The 9,815-nt window shown below is 39.9% G+C and overlaps 1 pseudogene; it reads right to left on the bottom strand.

Moving 5' to 3' along the window:
* Positions 1–664: 664 nt before the first annotated feature.
* Positions 665–1,557, bottom strand: LOC118856072 (annotated as a pseudogene).
* Positions 1,558–9,815: the final 8,258 nt, after the last annotated feature.

Below are 9,815 nucleotides of genomic sequence, written 5' to 3'. Positions count from 1 at the left end.
TCCATGGCCTGAGCCCAGTTGATGTTTTTCTTGGAGGTTTTTGATGTAGGCTCTTTGACTTTGTTGACTTCTTCTGGACGTATGTTTTGGTCTTCTTTGTCACCAAAGAGAGATTCCAAAGTCTGAGTCTGAATCTGAGTCCGTTTTCGCTGCCTGTTCATGTTCCCAGCCAACTACTTGACCCTTGAGTTTTTCGTTAGGGTATGACTGCTTGTAGAGTAGGGAGTACTTTGTTCCAAACTTGAGGGGCTATGCTGTTGTTTTCAGAGCTTTTTCTACACGGCAAGCTCTGCCTCACCAGTGTTCCTCCTCCCCCAAGAACTTCCAGCTGGATTGCAACTCAGATCTGAGGAGGCTCTGCATTTCTGCTTGGATCCCCCACTTAATTCCTCCCACTAGGCGGGCCTGGGGCTGGAAGCAACTGCAGCTGTAGTTCTGTAGCTGCACCTCCTCCGCTGCCCCGGGGTGGTGGCCAAACCATGAACTTCTTTCTTTTTTTTTTTTTATTAAGTCTGGGAACAGCTTTTTTGGTTAAAGTCTGAAACACTGGTTGTGGCGCCCACTATAAAGTGGACAGGAGTCAGGGTGCTGAGCTTCCTTCACCAGTGGGAGGGACTCCCTGGTCCCCAGAGTGCTGTGAGAGCTTGAGCTAGTGGAGATGGGGGACAACCAACTGCTAGGCCAGGAAGTGTTTAACACTGGTCATGAAGTCTTGGGGTTGGTCGGCATGGATCCAGTGGCCGGTCCCTGCGACAGACAGGATCTGGGCTTGAGGGAACAGATGCTTGATCTCGGAGAAATGATCAGGCTGGATGAATTTAGACTTGGCATATCTTAAGAAGAGTGTGGGACCAGGGTAGGATTTCTGGAGCTGAGGGAAGTCGAAGATCTTGTCCATCTGGTGGATCAGGGCTTCAACGTTGACCTTCCACTTGAACTGCCCACTGCTGGCTTTCACCGGATTGGCGAGGAGGAACTGCCGTATAGTGGAGTCCTTGATGAGAGGACTGAGCTGCTGGTCTGCTACTTTGCATGTTTGAGAGAGGGGCTGCTCCTCGAGGATCTGTACTGACTTCATGGCTGCCAAGTAGGAAGAGAAGTCTGAGATGGCTATGGTTGGCAATGGGTTGATGTCCACTGAGATCAGTCCTCTGCAGTGCCAGTGTCATGGCTGTCTTGCCCCCCATGCTGTGACTGATGAGGATGCAGGGGACCAGGCCAAGATGGGGCAGGAGGGCCTCCATGTCGGCACTCATGGCCTCATAGCTGGAATCAGGGCTATGTGTGCTGTCTCTATGGTTCTGGGCATCCACTATCACCACCTTCCTGCCCGTTTGCTGCTGAAGGGTCTTATCAATGGTCTGGAAATTAGTTTTGCTGACAAACAACCCATGCAGGAAGACCACGGGTCCAGCAGCTTGTAGGAGAGGGGCACCAGCCTGGGGCCACTGTTCCTGTGTGCCGCTGGGGCGCCAGGGAGGCCGGCCCCCGGGAAGGCAGCGGGGGCTTGCAGGTCACACCCCAGAGGCCCCTCCAAGCCCGGCTCCAGCGCCACATGCTCTGTGCCATCCCGGCCCAGCCCAGGGAATTGCCAACCCCAGCGTTGATCCCCTGCAGAGGTGAGCTCCACCTCCACCAGCCCGCGTCCACGAACTTCTTTCACTCTGTTCCCACAGTTTTTTCCCCACCAACCTTCTCTGCTGTCTTTAGTGTTTGTGGGTTGAGAAGTCTGGTAACTGCTACAGCTCACTGCTTCAGGGTGCTAGGGCCTGTTCCGCCTGGCTCACGGTATGGTTGGTCCCAGCGCAGCCCATGCTTGGCTCTGCTCCACTCTGCTCCCAGCTCGGTGTGTGCCAGAGACCATCCAGGCTGTCCTGGGCTGGAGCCTTGCTTCCCTCTGCTATTTCGTGGGTTCTGAAGTTCTAGAATTTGTTCAGAGCCATTTTTATAGTTGTTTGGAGGGTCTTGGGGGAGAGCTTCAGGCACGTCCCTGCTTTCCAGATGCCTTCTCGGCTCTGCCCCCCTGAAATGAGTCTTAATAAACTATGGATCATTCTCATATTTGGTACGAATGAGCAGAGGAATATATAAGAATATGTAACCATAGAGGAAGAGTTGGGGAACTAGGCAGAGGACTCTCAGTCTTATCTGAAATGGACAAAGGAGGATTAAACATCTATACTTACACTATCAAGTGGTTCAACAGAAGTTGATATGTTTTTATCACTGGAAATATAATTAAATAAGATGCCTTCCCACCTGTTTTGCACCCCAAGAATCATGGGGTCTTTCTGTCTGATTTGCAGGTGAAACCTGTGATGTTTGTTGTGTCCATCTATTAAAATGTGAGCTCTTTGAGATCAAGGACTGTCTTGCCTTTCTGTTTCTATCCTTAGGATATTGCTTTGCTGATAATAAGTGCTTAACAAATGTTTTTTTTTTATTCATTCTTTAAATTATGTTAAAATACTCATCTGAGGAGAGAAATAGTACAGGGTTACAGAAGTTTGTGTTTGCGAGCATCCATTGTGTTAATGGCAATACTTTAACATATATGCAATCAAATCCTTTTCAATGGCTTAAGGATAACATTATACCCACACTTAAGTAAATTTAGGTTTATATTCAATATAATCTAAGCTTTTTGAGGGCAGGAACTATTGTCCATTGGTTTTTATATCACTAGGACAGGAGGCAGTATTTCATGAAGGTTAAAGATCTGGACTCAAAAGTAGGAAGACCTGGGTTCAAGCCCCATCTCTGACACATACTAACTGTATGACCCTGGGGAAATCAAGTAACATTTAAGAACCTCAGACAACTCTCCAATGCTGTGTTTGGCAAAATGGTTGCCTTGATAGAGGGAGTTTTCTCGTTAGAAATTCTCTACACTGTTAAAATCATAAGTCAACACCCCCCCCAAAAATTTACATTATAGACTCCTTCCCAATTTGTTTGTTTGTTTTACTTGAATTACATGTTGATGTAATATTTAGGATTCAGTGTCAGGATAGACCAGGAAAACTATTTAGCATCCAGGGATACCTTTCCTGTTCATGGTTGGAGTAGATTGGAGTTGGAAATCATGGAAGGAAGAAAGGAAAGAAGGAAGGAAGGAAGGAAAGAAGGAAGGAAGGAAGAAAGGAAGGGAGGAAGGAAGAAAGGAAAGAAGGAAGGAAGGAAGGAAGGAAAGAAGGAAAGAAGAAAGAAAGAAGGAAGGAAAGAAGGAAGAGAGGGAGGAAGGAAGGAAAGAAGGAAGGAAGGAAGAAAGGAAAGAAGGAAGGAAGGAAGGGAGGGAGGGAGGGAAGGAAGGAAAGGAGGAAGGAAGGAGGGGAGGGAGGGAGGGAGGGAGGGAGGAAGGCAGGAAGGGAAGGAGGGAGAAAGGGAGGGAGCAAAGAAAAAGCAGAAAGGGCTAACAGGTACTTCTTAGAAACTTTACCTCTCTTAAGCTTTAGGTCACTTTGGATGACAGTAGCTGGAACTTCAATCTCTATTCAGCCATTCAGGAACTAGCAGTCAAAACCTAGTCTACTGACTGCCCCTGTTTCTGTTTTCTTAAAACTACAATGACAAAGCTATTTTTCACCTCCTGCTGAGTTTTTCTCCCAATTCCCCAATATTCAACCTCAATCTCCTGTCTCCTCTCTCCTATTCCTTTTGGTGGTTAAAATCAGTTATCTCTGGTCTTCATTGACTCATTTCACTTAAGACTTTATTTTTCCAGTGTTTACTTAATATTCTTCCTCTGCCTATTTAGACCACCAAACTATTTACATATAAACATCATCCCACATTTTTAGCAAAGTGATTTAATTCTTTATATTATTGTTCCTTCTGTCCAGAATTATTCAAGTCCCATCTGAAAGTTATGTTCATTCATACTTATATTTTAACAGTTTCTATTAAACTGAAGTTCTTTTCTTATTCTTTTTCAGGATCAAAGGGACTTTTCAACACCAAACCATTCTACATCAAAAGTGTCTTAAAAGAAGAGTACCTTACACTATAAATATTTGATACTTTTACAATGTTACATGATTTAGAAAGGGCTTTACATTCATGATTTCATTTAATCCTCTTTACAACTCTATAAAGCAAGTAAGTATTATTGCATCCTTATTTTAAAGATGATGATGCTGAGATTGGGAGAAGCTAAGTAGCTTGCCCACACTCACATAACTAGTAAGAAGGAAAACTAACAATGTAATCTAGGTCTTCAATTTCCAAATACAACACCCTTCCATAGCACCATGATTAAATTATCTAGGATAGAATAAAAATCTCTTCTTTTTGATTTGGAATCAAAGGACTTGGATTTGAATCCCAGATCTACTGTTCATTATCTATCTGAACTTGAGCAAGCCACTTTATTTCTCTAGGATTCAAATCACCAATCTGTAAATTATGGGCATTACTAGGTCACATCTAAGATCTCTTTCATCTCCAGATACATGATCCTATTATCTTTCAGTTTAAAGGAGCATGTTTACATAGCAAACATGTATACAATGGTAAATCAATCAACCATCACATATTATTGAGGACTTGTTATGTGGAGGAGGTGAATCATAGAAATCTTGACATTCTTGATATAAATGAAACCAGAAGAAAGAAGGACATTACAGCTAAATAAAAGGATAGCTCACAGATATTCTTTGGAAAGGCAAAGAAAGGATTTGGAAGACTAGGTTTTGTTGAACGCTCAAAGTCAACAAGAAATATTTTTTCATGGATATTTAGTTATCACAAATAGTAGCATTACATATGTATATGTGTATATATATGTATGTACACACATACATATATGTGTGCATACATTTTATATATATATATATATACATATATATATATGTTTGCAAAAAAGACTATCATGAAAATAATTTTAGTTTATGCACCAACATTGGTTGTTGAGAATGAAGTGAGCGAGAAATTCTATGAAGAATTTGATTAAAATCCTCCAAATCAAATCAACTTATACCCTGATACTTGGAGACTTTAGTGCAAAGATGAGAAACAATGAAGAGAGAAAGATATGGGAAAGTATGATTCAGGAATAAGGAATGACAGAGGTAAAGTCATAAAGATTACACACAAGCCTTGTGGCCCTAAGTCATGAAAACTACCTTCAAGGAAAGAATTGTCAGGCACCGGACCCAATAAAACCATAAAGATTCAAATAAGTTCTATTTTAACAAAGAAGAAAACAATTTGTTATTGATGTGGGAGTTATTCTTGAGTCAATTACTTGTATATGGTCAGAACACTGACTCATCAGAGCTAATATCAGCATCAGAAAAAAAAACCACCAGAAATATATGGTATACAAATTTTAAAAACCTATTTAAATAAAAAATTGGAAATGGACAACAGAAATAACATAGACACTGAATACAAAGTTTTCAGAAGTTTTGCTAATATAAATAACCACAATGAAACAAAAGAGCCCAGAAAATGTTTCATATAAAATAGATATAAAAAATAGATATTTCAACTTTTTAAATATTTAATGAGGTATATATTGTTACACAGCAGATAATAATATATAATAGTAATTTTTCATTTGAAATTCTTGGCTACTATGAAAGTGTATATGGCAGTTTAAACATGTAGCTTCAGCATATTAATAATGAGAAAGCTATCAGGTATTTGCTGTATATTTGAAGCCCAAGAATATGGGTAGTTTTAATTTATAAGTAAAGGATAAATGAAATGTTAACTGTTAGGCAAACATCAGAAAAGATATTCAAGCCCTAAGTTGTGGTTAGTGAAATTTTTCCATTTAAGGTAAAAATTCCTGGGACTGTAGCTTATTAATATTTTGAGCTTTTATCACAGTGATAGTTTTCTGAATTGTCACAAAGTCAATAGTAGAAAATGGCATATGCTGCAGTATAGGAACTACTAAAGGTGGACATCTGTGCCTGGGAAAAGTTTTGGTGATGACCTGAGCATAACCTAGGTAGGATCCTCCTGATTCTATTGCCCCATTGTGTTATTTCCTTGCTGAAAAGGAAATTTCCCCACCTGCTTAATTCTGAGCCTTGCTTTTAACACCCTTCAACAACACAATTGGCTGTCAGATGTGACTCATGCCTAAAATGAAACAGAGCTAGGGGACCTTTTCCCTCTGTTATGATACATGACATTGTTATAACTATGTCTCTCTTTTCCCTTTTATAGTAAATTTCTATAATCAAGAAATTTTGTAAATATGATGCTAAATCTATTAAATAATAGATTGATACTGGAACATCTCTGAGTTACTATAATAGGATGCAAGTCTGAACATCTTACAATTTTAACCCATATTTTTGGTCAAATTATAATATATGGATGATATCCTCCTAAGGGGAAAATGATTAGACAAAGTAATAAGAAAAGTATGTAATGTAAAATAAATGGAATAAAATAGATGGAATAAAAAAATTTTAGAAAGCAAAAAGATTAGACTGTTTTTTCTTGGAACTATGTACAGATGTATATGATTCGATTCCAAATTTATCTATCATGGAAATTCAGACTTTGAGCATGTTTTGGTAATAAGTTTTCAAAACTGAATTTTACACATAAATTGTATAGATAATGGTAAAGAAAGTGAAATTATTTTCCCACTATTAAAGAATCTGTCTGATAAGTTTAAAGGGCAGAAGATTTCATTTTGCACTTGGACGCTTATAAATTTTTACAAAGATTCTTTTACCAGGTACAGGATTTAGGTAAGGATAAAAATAGCAAATGATACATAAACTGAAATTCTCTAAAGATTGAAGAATCAAATTTAAGTGATAGTACTAAATTATATTAAGTCTGAATCATCTAGGAACCTCTAGATTTGGAACCAGAGAAACAGAGATTTTTTTAGAGTTGTCCTGAGAATAAGCATATTGTCCAAGAAAAGATATCTAGGGACCAGATGACTTACATTAGTGTAGTAACAATTTAGATTTGAAGATCTTTCCCACCCATTCATAGGCCATGTGACCTGCTTACATCACAGGAAGCCTAAGTTGCTGTGGTAAGAGGAGCTTCCTGACAGGAAAAGGAAGTTATGTCACAGGAAATGATGAGGGGGGGAGGGAAGGAGAGAGAGAGAGCGAGAGGGAGGGAGGGGGAGAGAGAGAGAGAGAGAGAAAGAGAGAGAGAGAGAGAGCAGTTATGGCTGCTAATGGCCGCTGTCATGATAGTTAGAGTTGAACAGGCTGACTTAGCTGTACTGTGAGTTTGTGTCTGGGGAGGACCCCAGCAGGGGTTGAAGAGATTTTGGGATGGCGAGGATCCCTGTTGTGATATTGTGTATTGAATGGCTTGCGGGATATGGTTCTCTGGTGTCTGAATAAATGGTTTACTTCTTCCACCTTCTATGTGGAGAGTCTCGTATACTTTGTGATACAAAACCACATAGGCATTTTGACAATTGTCATCTATATCGCTATTATTGCCTTACTGATACAATGAGCCAACTGGTACTCAAAATGTTCTTGTTAAATGATATTGAGAATGAGTCACTAGAATACAAGAAAAGTTGATTTTAGTTATGCTTAACCTTTCTTGGTTAACTTGGTGATGTAAATCTCATTCTCAGAACTGGTCTAGTGTAAGACTTCTAAGCAGTTTAATCAGTACCTGGCAATATAATTATGCAATTATGGGAACTGTGAGAAAACTTTACTCCATTGTTTGAACCTAGCCCTGCATGGCTAGGAAACTGAACCATCTTTATGTGTTGTTTAGAGACTCTTAAATAAGGCCCTATGTTATGCTGATCAGAAACTCACATTCAAAGATTGATGCAAGGAGTTTTCTTTAAGGGTCTACTAGCTCTTCCTGACTACTCCCACAGCTTCCAAACTTGTGGATATGCACTCCTGGATCATCTGAAGAAAGCCCTTGCTCCTGAGTGGACAACAAAACCCTCCAGGGACCTCAAGGTTCACCTAGTATGGACCCAGGAGTAGCTGACAGCCAGATGAGACAAATGTCCCAAGATTCCAGATGAGGGCTGAGTATACTGTCCTAGTTTCCCCGCCCCCACTTCCCTTTTGTTATGTGTCCAACCACCAAGGCCCTGATTCAAATACATGTTGGTGTTTTCTTCCTCTGCATTCTTGTCCTGCCCCCTCACCCACCTCCACCTTTTCTGCTTGCAAATAAACAATGGTTAGCAAGGATACCTGGGACATACTTCCCTAATACGTCCCCTCAAGGAACTAACCCCCTGGGCAACATTTTGTCCTGGCCCAACCATTCTCTCAAGGCATCTTGCCTTATACCTGCATCTCTTTTGTTGGCCAGAAGGGTAGGGGTTCTTTCAGACCCCCTTTCTTTGGCCAAAAGGGGGAAATGTCAAGATATTAAGAGATACCCTGTTTTCCAGAGCTAAGGCCCAGCAAGCAAACTATGCCTTGAACTTGGCATAACAACAGTCTTTCATACTCACATTCTGGATGATCTCAGCCACAACAAAATCCCAGAATTGTTTCTGCTCATGAAGCCCTGCTATGAATCAAAGTTGTCAGGTTATTGCTGTTACCGCTCATTGTCAAGGTTGGGGCTCACTGTTCAGCTATTGTTATAAGTATTGTGATTTCTCCACACTAAAGTGGTCCCCCCCCCACTCCCCCAGGGAGAGGGGTCCAGGCACATGTGTCCTTGCTTTCCCTCACTTTAAAATTAAACTTCTGTTTGATTCTTGACCCTCCTGTCTCTAGTCTACTTTGTTCGGCTCCCGCCACCAACAGGTTGAAGGCTGGTTAAGGGCCAGTTGACAATATATAAATACAAATAAAAGTATAAATATATATGTATATGTACTCGTATATATGCATATTTACACATATGTTTATGCACATATATATGACTTTGATAGCTATATTTCAATATTCTTGGCTTCTCTTGTAATATTTTATGCATTAAAAGACATTATTTGGAAAAATGGTCTATAGGCTTTACCAGACTACTATAGGTGTCTGTGACATGGAAAAGCTTAAGTATCACTTCTCTAGAAGACACATATGACCAAACAATCTCATCAGCATTGTACCATATGTTGTGATGGATGTCAAAGAGGTATAGTGGAGGTCAATGGAGCTAGGATTAAAACCAAGAATCACCTACTCAGCAAAACTGAGTATCATGATCCAAGGCAAAATATGGATTTTCAATAAAATAGAGGACTTTCAAGCTTTCTCAGTGAAAAGCCCAGAGCTGAATAGAAAATTTGACTTTCAAACACAAGAATCAAGAGAAGCATGAAAAGGTAAACAAGAAAAAGAAATCACAAGGGATTTACTAAAGTTGAACTGTTTTGTTTACATTCCTACATGGAAAGATGATGTGTATGATTCATGAGACCTCAGTATTAGAGTAGCTGAAGGGAATATGCACATACATATATATGTGTGTATATATACATGTGTATATATATATATATGTGTGTGTGTATATATATATATATATATATATATATATATATATATATATATAGAGAGAGAGAGAGAGAGAGAGAGAGAGAGAGAGAGACAGAGGACACAGGGTGACTTGAATATTAAGGGATGATATCTAAAAAAAAATCAAATTAAGGGATGAGAGAAGAATATATTGTGAGAGGGAGAAAGGGAGACATAGAATGGGGTAAATTATCTTGCATAAAAGTGGCACGAAAAAGCAGTTCTGTAGGAAGGGAAGACGGGGGAGGGGGCAGGTGAGGGGGAATAAATGAATCTTGCTCTCATCGGATTTGACCTGAGGAGGGAATATCATATACACTCAGTTGGGTATCTTACCCCACAGGAAAGAAGGAGGAAGAAGATAAAAAA

Source organism: Trichosurus vulpecula, chromosome 7, assembly GCF_011100635.1.
Source record: "Trichosurus vulpecula isolate mTriVul1 chromosome 7, mTriVul1.pri, whole genome shotgun sequence".
NCBI lineage: Eukaryota > Metazoa > Chordata > Mammalia > Diprotodontia > Phalangeridae > Trichosurus > Trichosurus vulpecula.
This window is presented reverse-complemented; position numbering and strand designations above follow the sequence as displayed.